Raw genomic sequence first — 14,072 nt, 5'->3', positions numbered from 1 at the left:
ATGAGGGAGAGTGGATATTGATTGGGGGGTGCATTTTAGGAATTGATTAGGGAGTGGGGCAACATGATAGTTTCCTATTGGTTTAAATGAGATACCTTGGGAGAGAGATTATAGATAGATTTTAAGGTAGTTGGGTGACATGGTTTAATGGGAGTGGTGAGAAAAGAGAGGAGAGAAAGTGAAAGACAATTCAGGGTGGGGATAATGGAGCAAAGAGAGGCATGGTGACGGGACCCGTGCTTTGTTAAGTGAAAGTTAAACCATGGTTTTTAAAAACAAACCGGTGACCGAACCGGTCAGGGGTCGAGTTACCAGTTTGAATGGTTCGACCATTGGACCCGAACAGCTGGCCTGTTCTAACAAAAAAAGTAAAAAAAAATAATTGAAAATTTGGAAAATGTCATAACTATTCAAACGGTTCGAACGGTTAACTGGCCGTTTCAGCGGTTTGTTGACCAAAATCAACGATTTTGGGGGAAAAAGCAGTTTTAGAGGAAAACGGAACCGGTCAGGTGAAAAAGTGAGTTAAACAATATAAATCCATAAGAGTATATAGTTGTTTTATATTTTAACTTTTTAATAAACAATCTGATCAAACTCAACCCGAGCTGGTCGATTTTCTGGTATTTCAGATCAACTTCGGTTTAATAAAGATATATTAATATTTTATATTTTAAATTTAATTTTTTAATACGGGAAAGTAGGAAAATTCTCATATTTGTTAGTATAAACTATTTTATATCATAGATTTAATTTTTGTGATTTATTTTTTAATAATATCAATGTAATTTATGAAATTTAAAGCTAATTTTAAGTTTAAATCTTTTAAACAAACAAACTAAACCGAAAATAGACCCAAATCGATACAACCCGAGTTGGTAGGTTTTCGCTAATAGTCAATTGGTTTCGAGTGACAAATTGCAGATTTGACGAGATCGATTTGGTTGGCGAAACAGCCTACAACTGAATTGAACCAATCATTGGCACTCCTAATTTTAACTAAATTTATAGTTTAATCTCTAATAATTATTGAAAATTTATACCAAATGTATACAATCATTGAAAATAAGTTTATAATGAAAATATAATAGATATATAATAAAAATACAATAATTACAAAAATATAATAAATTAGTCTATAAATATTGTAATCTTAAATAATAGTTTAATCTCTAATAAGTATTAATCTATAAATTATAAAAAATATATAATTACTAAAAACAAAATTATAACAAAAATACAATAAATACAATAAATTAATTTTCAAAAGTTAAACAATAGTTGTTTAATATCAAATAATTATTGATAATTTTCTATTAAATATCAAAAGTAAAAATACATTTTTAAATAATTATTGAAAGCATTTTTATAAAAAAATAATAATTATTTAAAATAAAATAAATATTAATTATAGTATATATAAATATATAATGGATATACACTATTGTTGTAAAACTATTACTAACAAATATAATTTTGTTGATAGTTATTTTATAAAATTATTAATTGATATAAGTGAAATTAGTTATTTACAATATTATTTAGTTATTGAAATAATATTGTTATTTAAATTCTTAAAATGTTAATTATTTATTGAATTTAATAATCTATAAATTTATAATTGATTACATAATTCGTTATTAAGTTTTTAAAATATAAAATTATTATTAATATGAATATTATGAATTCTATTATAACTATTTTTCTACTTTTATGAATTTTTTTTAAATTTATTACATAATTTGTTATTTTAACTATTTAAAATTTTGTCATGTTAAATATTTTGTTATTTAAATAATATGTAAAGTATTTAAAATTTTTCATTATTTTAATTTTATTTATTTTAATGTTATTACGTAATATTAAATATTTTGTTATATCATTTAGCTAAACTTAATGTTTTTATTTAAGATTTTTAGTTATTGAAATATTTAAATAATGTTTTATTTTTAATGCTAAATTTTATTATTTGAATAACATTTAAATAGTTCTGAATTTTTTAATTGAAACTTTCTTTAGATAGATATAGATAAAAAGTGGGGGAGAGGATAAATAGGAATTAGAGATAGTTTAGTAGAGAATCTCTCTACTAAGTTAGAGATAATTTAAGAGATAAATAGGAGTTAAAGATCATTTAGGAGATAAATAGGAATTAGAGACAATTTATGAAGAAGTGGGGGAAAGTGGGGCCACTTGGCTAAACATTCGAAAAGTGATTCCCTCTTTCTTTATGGTTGTTAGAAATAGCTAAGCATATGTGATTTCCTTATTGGTTTAATGGGTAACTAGCGGAGAGGGGGCAAGTGCAAGGTAAAATATTAAAAAAAAATATGTGTAAATAAGGGTGGGAATAAGTGCATAAATGAACCAACTCATACCAACCTCGATCCCAATCCAACTTAAGAAACAAAAATATTATTTTTCTCAAACTCGGTTTGGGTTAGGGCTGACATTAACACATCTAGCCTGGCCCAACTTGCAGCCACATCTTTGTGTAGACAATCAACATATGTCAGAGTCCACCAAAATAAGAATCTTCACCAACATCCATTTTATCATGCAATCTGCAGGGGACCTACAACCACTTCTATGGGAGGGAGGTCCTCTACTGTTCTGAACTTCTAACATCACCCTGGCCATGGGTCCCACTACTACGACCACTGGGGGTGGATCGGGTTTGGTGAGGAACTTAGAGCCTGAGACTGAGGGCTTGTTCGTTTGCTTTGACGTCTGATATCTGAAAGTTCAATAATTACATTAAGAGGTATATTGATATTGGTGAACTTTTCATTCTTCTGTAACTCTGAATGCAGGAACATTGTTCTGAATTTTGAAAAAATGTCAAATGTCCGATTTAACCCCATATAAGAGAATTTTTGTTTATCTATATAGTTCAATAAAGAAACAATATTAAAAATTATTATAATAAATATTACCTAATATTAAATATAATAATTATTAATAGTAATTAATTAATAATAAGTTAATGATTAATTCATTAATTATTTTATGATTAATTAATACTTATTATTAATAATTAATATTTATTACTAACAATTAATTAACTATTATTAATAATAATTAATTATTACTTAGTTATGAATTATTATTATTAATTAATGGATGAAATATTATTAATAATTAATAATACTTCATAATCAATTAATAATTAATAATTAACTAGTAATTAATAATTAATGAAACTATATGATGATAATTAATATTGTAATTAATTAATTTCTATTAGAATATTACTATAACATATTATAGTGCATATTATAATATTAATCATTAATTTTTAATGTTAGTAATATTATATGATTATATTATAATATTAGTATTATGAATATTATATTAATACTATATTATTACTATTCATAATTTATAATACTATTTAATATAAACAATTATTTGTTTCATTATAATTGGTGGTGGGTCCGATGAATCTTCATATGAGATGTTATAAATTAATTGAGCATTAGAGGGGCAATATGGGTAAAATCCACTAAAATAATGACCTAAGTCATTTGTACTTTAGATATCATTAGGCTTCAGTGTTAAGAGCCACCAAACACCACTTTAGCAGTGAAAGTGGTACAAGACCACTTCAGTGTTAAGAGATCAGAGGCATCGAATCGGCTGAGAAGGTTGCCCATTTTGTGCCACCGGTTCACCAACCCTCAGAGCGACCCCTTCAGGCCGACTCAAACCTGGTCCACGTTAGTAGGTGTCGTAGGTAAATGACGGATCAGATCTCCTTAAGTCCCTTTCTTAAATAGGAAGCTCTCACCAATCCCCAAACCAGAGACTCCCTCTCTTCTCTCTCTCTCACGATCTGAGTCTCTTTCAATTTACTCATCACACAATTCTCTCTGTCTCTCGTCGCAGGTACCCTACACACCCTTTCTTCTTCTTCTTCTTCTTCTTCTTCTTCTTCTTAGATTTGTTTTCTCCCTCTTTGTTTCTTCTTTATCACTCCATTCCTAGAAATTATAATTATGGAAAATCATGAAAAACCTTATCAAATCTCAACTAGCTTAAAATGAAATTCTGTAATAGTAATATGCGAGATTTTCAGTCGTGGGTCCCATACAGTGCATAATAGCTAGTGGTCTAACACGAGTGGCGCTAAAATAATGTAGCTCAGCGATGGGTACTTTCAGGTGAGGTGATTGGTAGACGACGCCGAAGAAGATGATTATTAGCGTGAAGGAGTCGACTATGGTGCGCCCGGAGAAGAAAGCCTGTGGAACTCTAGCGGTTCGGTTTCGGCCAATTTCTTCGATTGGAAAGTGCTCAAGGAAGCTTTGAGCAAGGCTCTTGTGCCATTCTATCCCATGGCTGGGAGGCTGAAGAGGGACGAAGATGGTCGGATTGAGATCAACTAAAGAGGCTCTTGTGCCGTTCTATCCCGTGGAAGCAAAAACTACTTCAGTCATCGATGATTTCGGTGACTTTGCACCAACCATGAAGCTCAAGTAGCTTATTTTGGCGGTGACATCTCTTGGTATCTACATGCATGCACAATCTGCTTGCACGTAAAACAATTATTCTATTCGCATGAGTAGATTTCATTTAGCGAAAAGAGAAAATGACCCATAATAAGTATACACTAGCGGAGGTACCCGTGTTGAGCATGGATTTCTTGATATTGCCAAAGTGCTTATATAGCAATAAGCTATGAGTTGAGATCGTCTATCCCCAAGTCCCCACCGATAGTAATTAAACACATCATTGGTCTCATTTACCATTTCAAATTGATGGAATTTAGACTTAACGCCTGTCGGACTTCAAATTTCTTTTTGTTTTCGTTTAAGCACCCAACCCATCTCCATTCTTTTTATTTTCATTTCTCTCCTCCGCTCTATCTCACTTCTCTCTTGTTCAACCGAACATGCTACAACCACCGATTTTCAGTTTTGCCTTTCCTCTCCTAATGTTTAGGTTCACCGTGAATAATCTTCTCATCTGAAATGACAGTAGATTCCTCCACCGGTAAATAATCTTTAGCTCGAGAAGAATGAAGACATGGTTGATATGCAATATCTAGATAATTGAACAAATAATGGGATTCCTCCACACATCAAAATTAATTTCATAAATTCCAAATATAGATTTTCTTTTAGTAGAAAAACAAAAAAGTTGAAATGGGAAGCAAAATCTCCATTACCATGGATTAGGAGTGAACCTTTTTCAGGTGATAGAAATGCATGGAATTTGTCTTATAAGCTTCACTAAGTTCTCAATTCCAAGTTCATTAATCTACTACTATATGTATGAAATAGGGGATCCGCCTCATCCTCATTGACTCCCAAAACCTAGTACTCAGGTACAGGTTCCTCTTTTCACTTAAAAATAAAGGAACAAAATCCATATGATTTACCATTTTTTTCTTTTTAATATGTTTGTAGGCTGCATATATCACTTCTCTAGTAAGAAAGAAAAGTGAATACTCGTTTCCTCAGAAGGAGAAACATTAATAGAGCATATATGTTGGAATCCGATAATAGTTATTGCCTTCTTGGTATAACAATACAGAACTATTATGTAAGATGAAAGCTAACAAGATGTTTTATTAAGTGGCAACAGGATGAGGAGCCATTAACTTTTTCAAAGGTACATAGTTTTTCATACATTTCAATTATGTAGAGCCACTGCGTGCCCTGCAATAAACCAGAGGGCACCTAGAAATTGGAATTTGGAAATCTAGAAATAGGGTAAGAGAGAAATGGCACTCAGTTGCTTTCACTTGTTTCATTCTTTCGTTTGGTTATATCATTTACTTCCTTCATCATGTGATAGATAGATCAGAATATCTAAAACCAATTGTTTTCCTATGGATCTATTGGATTTAGAAAAGCCGCCTCCGGGTGCTTCTTTGTAATCTCAATGACTAGAGATGAATGCCAGTGGTTGTAGCATGTTTGCCTGTTTGGTTGAATGAGAGAGAAGTGGGATACAACTTAGGAAAGAAATGAAAATAAAAATAATGGAAGTAGGTTGGACGCCTAAATCAAAATTAAAAGAAACTTGGAGTCCGACTGGGGTTAATTCTGAACTCCGTCAGTTTGAAATATTAAGTGGGACCAATGACGTGTTTGATTGCTATTGGGTCCTTGGGGACAGACGATCTGACCTCATAAGCTACAATGAATGACATCATGCTCTAAAGGCCAAAGGGTCACACGCTCTTATCAGTGAAAGTACACGAATGCCCTTACGTTGTTGTGGTTTGTGAAGCTAAATGGTGAGAGTAGTGGTACACTGGTAGTTAAACTAAGCTTTGACCATTTACTACGTGGCTATAATGATGTTGCAGTATGGATTAAATTAGAAATTCCCATCTAAAGCCTGATTAGAGGGTGTGGCCATTCATGGAAAGCTGAAACATATGGCGTTTGTTTGACTACAATGAAATGGATCTCGGACGGAGTGGAGGGGCCATTAGACTTGTCATCCCCAATCGCTGAAGATCGAAGGATGGAGAGCACCAGCCACCAGACTTCTCTCTCCCTATATATAAATCTTACCTACTCTCCTGTCCGGCTGTCCGAGAATGAGAAAGAGAAAGAGACTGATAACGCTTGCCTCGACCACTTGTTGGCTTAAAGCTCTGCCGCTTAGAATAAGGGAGGGGAGGGGGGGTATGAGAGTTCACAGAACACAAAATACAGATTGGTTGGAAGAAATCCGCGTTAGAAGTGAGGACACCAGCCACATGCCAAAGACAGGTGGCAAAGGTGCACCGAGACGAGACTTGTCTCCTGGTGGTGCTGACTATCGAAGACGTGACCCTCGTATTTGATGGAGCAATTGCCATGATATGGTTTGTGTTGGAAAAAAGGGTCACTGTAACTTTGGAGGAGAAGCCCTGAAGGGTATGACAGTTCACAAAACACATAATACAGATTGGTTAAAAGAAATCCGCATTTGAAGTGAGGACACCAGCCACATGCCAAAGACAAAGGTGGCAAACGTGCACCGAGATGAGACTTGTCTCCTGGTGATGCTGGCTGTCGAAGACGTGCCTCTCGTATTTGATGGAGCAATTGCCATGATATGGTTTGTGTTGGAAAAGGGGGTCACTATAACTTTGGAGGAAAAGCTCTGAAGGGTATGACAGTTCACAGAACACAGAATATAGATTGGTTGGAAGAAATTCGCGTTACAAGTGAGGACACCAGCCACAGGCTAAAGACAAAGGTGGAAAAGGTGCACCGAGACAAGACTTGTTTCCTGGTGGTGCTGACTGTCGAAGACGTGCCCCTCGTATTTGCTGGAGCAATTGCCATGATATGGTTTGTGTTGGAAAAAAGGGTCACTGTAACTTTGGAGGAGAAGCTCCGAAGCGTGTCTAAAAACACTATCTTTAGAACGTTATTTGCCCCCACTCAGTTTCACTGAGTTTGCTGTTGCGTTACAGGCAAATCTATTCCCAGGATACAACAGAGCCTTGGGTGAGAATCTGCAACCAGCAAAGTTAAAGAAATCTCTAGAGAAACCTTCTGTGAGACTGTAGCAGACCAGACAGACAGAGAGAGAGAAAGTGGATTTCGAAAATGTGTGTTTTTGGAGTCTGATTCATGCTCCTTAAATAGTTTATGAAAAGGTATGAAGAAAAGGTAGGTGCTGGTTTAGAGAAGGCACATTGAATAGTCACAAACATTGTGACTGCTTAAAAAGTAGTTAACAGTTAATGACTGTTAACTTTGAATTGCGCCTCTTGATCACACCCGATCGAATCATGACCGTTGATCTCATCAACGGTGATCAACGGTCAACATCGCACCAAAACCAAAGCCGCCCTTCGCGAGCCACGCGGGTACGAGTAAAGTGCGCCTCATAAATCAATAACAAGTCCCACTAAAATCACGGTTGCCCTAAATGATCTAAAAAAAGAATGCACCCATCAAAACCCACTAAACCAACAAAAAAAATACAGAGAAGAAACAAAAACTGGAAGCTTATTTCCTAGAACCAGACCAAACAAGACTATGAATGTCGTTGCACCATCAACACAAAACTCCAATAACTTTAGACATTATTAAACATACCATCCACAAAAAAGAGGAAGTGCTTTAACCTTTGGAATGATTTTCTAAAGCATGAGCTACGCCATGTTCATTCCCAAAATCTCCCTCTTTGAAGACATGAATCCCCCTTGCAGAGACAAGGGAAGCACTAGAACTACAAACAAACACGTGGAGGTCTTTTCTCCCATCAGTTCACTCCAAAAAAATTGTTTGGGACTTATGTTGTTGGCATTCCTTTCATTCACCTTGGTATAGAAATCATTGTGGTTGAAGCTCGAGCTCCTCAGTGTTAGATTTCTGGATGATTGCAGTGAATAAATCTTTGCATTCGTCAAGTTCGATGGTTTGGGAGTGGAGGGTGTGGGAGGTAGAAATGTGACACCTGTTGTACATGCAACAAAGTACTCAATTTTTGAGTGAAGAGCACGATAACCTCAACTAACCGTGTTACCTTCCTCGTCCGAGGTTGAAAGTAGTGAAGGAAAGGAGAAACAGAGTCGGAGCCATGGGAGCCTTGATCATTTCTACAATAAAATTTGAACATAAAAAAAAAAGAATACGGAGAACGAAATTAGGGTTTCCTCATCAAATTGCAGAATCAAGCCCAAAATCAAGCTTCTCTCGTCCATTTATTCAACTGTTTCGACTGAACCGATGGCATCATCAGAGGCTGAAAGTAGTGGAGGAAAGGAGAAATAGAGTCGGAACCGATAGCATCATCTCTGCAATAAAATTTGACACTACATCGACCGAGGCTAAAAGTAGTGGAAGAAACTAGAAAGGAGCCATTGAGCCTTGATCATCTCTACAATAAAATCTAGCACCTGCATTGTCTGAGGTTGAAAGAGGGAGACATGAATTTAGAATTGCATATGTGTGGATACCTTATAATACTACAAGAGATTTTCACACGAAAAGGAAAAAATCACATGCAAATACCCTATCCTGTGGGAAGAGAATGCCACGTTGACTTAACGAATATATATATATATATATATTATTTATTAGATGTGGAGAGACAAAGATAAGAAAGAGAGATGGGAGGAGTCAGTTTGATTTTTGTTTGATTCTTTGTTTGTTTGTTTTTTTCAAGTGGGCACACCTAAGGTAAGGGATAAAACAAGGAGTCTAACAATAGAAGAGATAGAGGGATAGTTACATAAGACGGAGAAAGAAAGAAAAGAGGTAATCTCTTCTTCCCACCTTGTCTTGTTCCTCATATTTAGTGGCATAACCATGAAATTTCTTTTCATTTTTTTTGGAGGGGGGAAGGTAAACAAGAAAATAGAGTAGATGAGGCTGGTGATGAAGCGCGATCAGGTCGCTTCCTGTTGGAAGGCAACTCGGAGATGGCCGACTTGGTCCTACGTTGAGATGTCTATGTGGTGTCGAGGTGTTAAACAATGGTTCAAGGTCTCCATGTGGCATAATATCACTGGAGGGCCAAATCGTCCCTCATCATCTGCCCCTTCACTTAGGAGATGTCAATACGGTGAAGAGAGTAGCTCACTACAAGTCCTTGGCCTGGAATGACTAGTTCAATGAACTCATAGGCATCAAGCCAGTTTGCTCCCCAGGTCGGAAGAGTCTAAGGGTTGAATGCAACATTATGCAAGACTTCACTATCTTGATTATTGAGGAACAGGAGTGAACTCATCTGCTCGAGGAGAGGCAGAGCAGGCACTCCGAGGACATTTACCGTACAAGGGATGCAACCGTCAAGGAGTTCTAAAATTCAGCCAAATACCTCAAGAGCAAAGTTTGGTATGCCATTCTCAAGAGGGGCTTCTAATTGCGTGACTGCCTCCCCAGGTCACTCCACTTATGTAGACTCCAACACAACGTCCCTCAATCCAGCCCTTGAAGGAGTAGCCAACAAGGTCGATGAGGAGCCTAAAACCGAGGTGAAGGACGATTGTGAAGAAGGCCAATTTTGCATGTCTGCCGAGGTGCTGAAAGTGAACTAGTCCTCCTTTGAATCGAAATACACTTACGTTGTTGTGCAAAAAACCGGATTGGCCAATCAGGGTAGCGACAAATTCAAAATCCTACCAAGCTAATTAGATGGGGGTCAACCTGCAAAGACATGTCTCGAGGTTGGCTTGCTATACATCTTTGGCCGAAGTGACTATGTTCAGTTCATCCCTCTATGAAAGCTCGGTACCTCGACATTTGCAGCGAGGTGAATTTCAAACTCCCAAAGATGGGGTGTAAGCTACGTGCGTCAAATTCAAAATTCGATTTAAGGCGTGCAGGCAGCAGTGCACAACCAATTCAAAATTTTATTAAGGCATGTAGAGAGCAGCGCACAAAAAATTAAAAATTTGGTTAAGGCGTGCAGAAAGTAGTGCACAACAAATTCAAATTTTGACTGAGGCACGCAGAATTCAAATTCAAATCACCCGTCATTCTTTGCCTGGGATGATCCTTGAGTCGTCTGATCATTATCATCATAGCCATTCAAAAGTTGGGTCCCTTTCCTATAAATAGAGGGGGGCCTGGGGGTCCCATTCACATTGTGCAATGCGAAGATTGTTTGAGCGTGGGCAAGCTCTACCTATTGCAAGTGAGGTCTTTCTTCTAGTTCGTCATAAAGTTTATTTGTCGTCGTCCTATCTAGTGAGTGGCCTTTCTTTTCCAAAGTGTCTTCTGATGGGGAGTTGAATGTGCCCGCTCGAGACGAGGCCGACACCTCACTTCTAGAGCGGTAAGCCTCTTAGAGGGAAGCCTCTACCTCTTAACTCGTGGGGGGGGGGTTCCTTAGCTCGTTGACTGGCGATGGGGTTGTTGGGATGGTGACGACCTTTTGCATTGCTTTATCTTATGACTGCATCTTGCCCAGCCGTAGCTAATATCCATGCGACCACAACCTGAACCAAGTATGTGTTTTTGGAAAGGCAATGGTCATCGAAATCTGTTTCCCACTTCACCCCATCTTTCGCAAGGTGCTCAGTCTCTAAGGGATCTTCCTAGGACAGCTCCATCTGAACTCAATTCGGTGCATCATGGGGACAATCTCTCTTTGTCACCACCTCGGTATTTCGTTGGGCTTTGCAATATATTAAGAAAATGCCTAGGGTGCCCTATTGTTTTTATATTAGTTACTGCCCTAGGTACAAACTCCTTTATGGCTTCCTTACGAAAGTAAGATATTAGAAGCATAGGTACTTCTTCCTATCATGGGAAGAGGGTTAGCCGGTCGATACTACTTGGTGATCTGAATCAAGGGTGTCGCGTTTGATAGCGAGCTGGATGATGAAGTCATGTTCCTTGTAGTACGACGATCTCTGGCTAAGGTGTTCTTAACTGGGCCAATGCTTGTTGAGGCCGGCCTTAGTCCTATTGGTAGGTCTTCCCTGATATTTTCTTTGTTGCAAGTTGCTTTTTCTGTTGTTTCCAATTCGTCTAACTGTAATTTCCTATGCAAAGATGTCAAGCGCATCCAACATCCTTGTTGCGGCCAAGGCAGTCGGGGTCAACAAAAGGCAAGGGAGGCCGCCAACTCACCGTCAATGAGGAGGTCGGCCGAGCACATCGTGATCGACCTAGAAGAAGGCGGGGATGTAGTGTGTCCTGATCTTGCCCATGTTCTTGATTCAACCTCTAACGCACCCCTGTACCAACTCCTAAGGTTGTGGCAAGGGCCTCCATCTCTAGGGCTTCCCCTTTCATTCCTAGTGTGTCCGACGTCTTCATCACTAACTGGATTCAGATAGTTTGCTACGCGATGGGGAGAGGTTTTCTTCTTCCAGAGGACGCTTGGGCCTATGGGGAGCTTGATCCTCCAACCTGGTCGTTCGGATAGTTTGCTACGCGATGCAAGTATGTTGTGCTTGTTTTTCTTCCTTTTTTTTTCAACTTTCTCTAACTGCTACATTTGCTCCCATGCCAACTCCTTCGAGCAAGTTCTCTTGGAACAGGCTACACGCACAAGGTGTGAGAAACGCAAGATGAGGAATCAGATCACGCTTCTCGAGGCTTAAACTTCAGGATACTCAGCTCACTGTTGAGTACAAACACCGTTGACATGGAGAGACCCAGGAGAGGATGGCTAGTCTGACTATTGAGGTGGAGGCATGAGACCGTCTGCTAGAAGAATGGCGGTCAAGGCATGCCAAGGAGGTCCATCAAGTTGAGTTCAAGATGGAGAAAGCTATTGCTACGGTGCCTTCTCTGTAGAGTTGGTTCAGACTTTGGCGCCGCTTCATCAAGGGCCTCCACCTTGGTTTTGACTTTGATCACATCTCCATCTAGTCGGTCCCCAATAACTTGGCGGATGTAATGGACGTCGAGCCAAACACCTCTGACAAGATTATCGATGAAGACGATCTTGAAGAGGTTGGCAGGAACGACGAAGCCGGGGAAGGGGACACTTAACCAAACATTTTTTTTCGAGATATATTATTTTCTTTCAAATGAAGCAAAGTTTCTATATATATTGTGCCCCTCTTCTTGTCATGTATTTTTAATTGCTAGAAAATAAGCTAAGTCTTGAAAACATCTAGTGTTGCCGATGTGATGAGGTGCACGAACTGCCTAGTTGCCAAAGCAACTAGACTCATAATTTTGGCTAAGTCAAAATGTTATTGAGGTATCAAATTACTGATGTGTCTCAAGATCGACGTAAGGGGCCTTATCTAAATGTGGTTTCGCTTCCCCTTTGAATTCAGTTTGACTAAGTCGCCAAAGCGAATGATCATTCTATAGTAGCTTTAAACACGACTGCATCTTTGCTATCATGTGGGATTGGCCCTCTTAAGTTCGCATTTGTAGGTTAGTGCCGCACATGCATTGCACCTGCCCTTGAAATTGTTGGTCACCCACTCCTACTAGAGTCGTGGGTGCTAAACTTGTGGGGGTAGCTCTACTATCTGCGGGTCGCCTACTCTCACGAGAATCATGAAAGGTTCGACATGTGAGACCAGCTCCACAGTTAGCTTTAAATACGATTGCATCCTTGCCATCACGTGGGATTGACCCTCCTGGGTTTGCGTTTGTAGGTCAATGTTGCACATGCATTGCACCTGCCTTTGAAATTGCTAGCCACCCACTCCTATTAGAGTCGTGGGTGCTAACCTTGAGGAGGTGGCTCTACTATCTACGGGTTGCCTACTCTCACGAGAATCATGAAAGGTTCGACCTGTGAGGCCAGCTCCACAGTTAGCCAACTTCCAACTCTCAAAGAAGCCATGGAGGGTTCAATCATTAGTGAGGCTTTGTAGTTTGGGCTGGGAGACAATCTGGGCTAGATCATTGAAGCTCCCCTGGTGTGTATTGGGTTGTATCAGCCCTTGTTACTCTTTTTTTTTTCTTTGCGAACCTGGTTTAAAGGGGTTGGTTTAATGCCCTTCTACCCCTGAGACGAGTTAAACCCTAAAATACCCCTTCCAAGGGCATATCGGGAGGCTCCCAATATGATATACATCGAATGATACGGTCTGATATGTATTGAAATTTCGAACCTTGGTCCCAAGTACCCATGCAATTACTGTTGAGACTTTTTCTAAAGAGAAAAAAACAATTCAAACTTTATAAACAATAAGAAAAGAAAATTTAATGTTGCATCTTTACCTTTGAGCAATTAATATGAAGGACATTTTTAAAAAATAAATATATTTCATAAAAGAGAATGAAAGGGTTTGGGCTAACTATTCATATGTAATGAAAATCTAGAAAATAAATATTTTGATAAAAAATAATTGGGTAATTTGGACATTTCAATGCCTATTTTTAGAGGATTGAGGATTCTAGCAAAAAGAATCTATTTGCTACAATAATAGAAAATTGATTGCAATTATCAATATTCAGGAAATGTTTGAAACTTCATTGAGAGGTTTTAGCAATTTAACTTAAATTATTTATTTCGTTCCACGTGGTCTCGAAACAGGTTCAATGCTACCATAATTATTGTTCGCCCACCACCGGCCAACCATGTACAACCATTTTTTCGAATCAATAAGAAGTTGTACATGCATGGATACAAATTAAGGGTATTGTGCCGGCAGGAGTCCCCACACACTCCACACGGAATGAACTACT

This window comes from Nelumbo lutea, chromosome 2 (genome assembly GCF_056320005.1).
Source record: "Nelumbo lutea isolate HS-2025 chromosome 2, American lotus-T2T, whole genome shotgun sequence".
Taxonomy (NCBI): Eukaryota; Viridiplantae; Streptophyta; class Magnoliopsida; order Proteales; family Nelumbonaceae; genus Nelumbo; species Nelumbo lutea.
The sequence above is the reverse complement of the archived record's forward strand: the minus strand, read 5'-3'. Positions refer to the sequence as shown.